The sequence below is a fragment of the Aplysia californica genome, unplaced genomic scaffold, assembly GCF_000002075.1.
Source record: "Aplysia californica isolate F4 #8 unplaced genomic scaffold, AplCal3.0 scaffold00010, whole genome shotgun sequence".
NCBI lineage: Eukaryota > Metazoa > Mollusca > Gastropoda > Aplysiida > Aplysiidae > Aplysia > Aplysia californica.
Window position 1 is genome coordinate 1,155,223 of NW_004797280.1, and position 2,188 is coordinate 1,157,410.

A 2,188-nucleotide genomic window follows, 5' to 3' on the forward strand; every position below is an offset into this window, starting at 1 on the left:
GCGAGGTGAGCAGTCTAAGTCTGATTCCCTGTAAAGACTTCTCGGTTGACACCCACCCCTTGACGCTCATATGACCTTATGCAGTTGCGAGCGCCGTAAAACTTTCTACTACTACTATAAAGTCCATGCATCTTGTTTTTCGTGATGTCAGAAATCAAAGTTTGTGCCAGTAACACTTACAAAACTGTTGAACCTGTGATCATTTTTGTCACTTTTAATTCAAGCACAAGGGGGCTGTCCCGAAACATGCTGTTTTGAGAAAATAGAGGATAAAGCTTTTGCCCTTTGCTTACTTTCTTTAAAAGACAAGAAGAGTTTTCTTTAGATCTAGATCCAAATAAATATGCACAGCAATGAAACCAACCTTCTCCTATAGGTATAAGGCAGTGCCCTCTTTTCCCCTGTTGGTGCAGGTCAAGATTTCTGGAAACACCCGAAATCTGGGTACGCCCGCTTGTCCTTAAAAGCGACCATTTGAGGCCACCTGTGGGGACTGTCCAGCTGTAAGGATAGTTTCCTTTGAGCTGAACGTCAATGGTGAAATCTCTGATGCTTGTTCTGAGAAATATCTTTTTGTCAGCTCATTAGTGGTAGCATGTTGCAAGTTCTTTTTTTTTTTCAGAAATACCGTGCATGTTCTCTATAACGACCTTCAATAGAACGACATCCTCTGTATAGCGACATGGTGCCCAGGTCTGGATTTTTTCCTTAGGTCTATATATCATTAGTAATTTATGGTTGCCTCTCTCTATAACGACAACTCTCTATACTGACATTTTGTACTGTGAGAAACATATGCAAAAAAGAAGGAGGAGGGATAAGGATGATAGATGTTCGATAGGAAATGGATACAATTGGTAGGCCTATAGCACCCTCAAATAACAACAGTAACAACAAATAATAAACCCTTATTACTTCCACAAAATAAAATGGAGGGATATAAATCTGCATTTCATCAATAATGTAACACATTTGTAACACATCTATTCTTCGGCACTTATATAACCCTTATTGTGTTGCAAGTGCTGTAAGCCTTTTACTGAAACAAAAAACTCTTACTGGACTAAAAAGAATGATAACAATGGGAAATGTCTGGAATAAGTTTCTTAGTAGTATGAACAGGAGAGAAACTGACGGTATTTGAATCTTGGAATGTATTTGCAAAACATTTTGTTTGTATGTTATGTGTGGCCTTTAAAGTCAGAAGTACCCCCCGGGGCGGTGCCACTGACTGAAGTGTCTTTAGGCCATTCCCAAAGGGGGGGCATTTCTCGTTCATGCACAGAGTAGAATTGTAAATGGGCTGATTCATCATGTCACGCTCATAACTGTGCCTGACCTACAAAAGGGAACTGCTGCTTTTTCTTTTCTAATCCTTACTATTGTCATTTTTTCCTCTACATGTACTTCTTTTGCATGTTTATCACACTCTTATGACCCACTATTTCTGGGGTGCTTTGATAGTCGAAGCAGATTTTGTGCTGTTGAAGCTAGAGAGGTGAGCAGAGTAAGTCTGATTCCCTGTAAGGACTTCTCTGTTGACATCTACCCCTTGGCGCTCATATGACCTTATGCAGTTGCGAGCGCCGAAAAACCTCTACTAAAAAAAAAGTCAGAAGTAGCAGTGTCTGTGCTGTAGTGGTTAGGCGCCTTGCCATCACATGCAGGAGACCTGAGTTTGATTCCTCGATGGGGAAAGTTTTTAGTGAGTAGGCCTATCTTGGTCTTTTTTCTTTTTTTGTAAGTCATTAGTTCTTTGAGGATTTGAGCTTTCCTTTTATTTTTAAAAAAAGATACTTTTCCTGCTAATACTGCCATTTTTTTAATTGGTGAGATATATATGGATTTCAGTTCTGGTGAATTATGTCTTGTATGTCATTTTCTTGTATGTCATTTTCTTGTGTTTTCTTTTTAGGTTTCCTTTCTACCACAGATTTTATATTTATAATATGATATACCTAAGCTTTCAGTGTGCATGCGTGATTGTTGTGGAAAGTGGTAGGATTTTTTGCCATTGGTTTGAGTTTGCTGGTAACTTTGCTTTACCAGCTGCAAGAAGTACGGGTATGTTCAGAGGGGAATGTTGCTTCATTTACATTTGTGTAAATAAAAGAAACACTGCATTGCTACAACTACAATTACTTCATGTGTCTATGATGTCAGATTCTGAACACAGATAGTGCTGGGG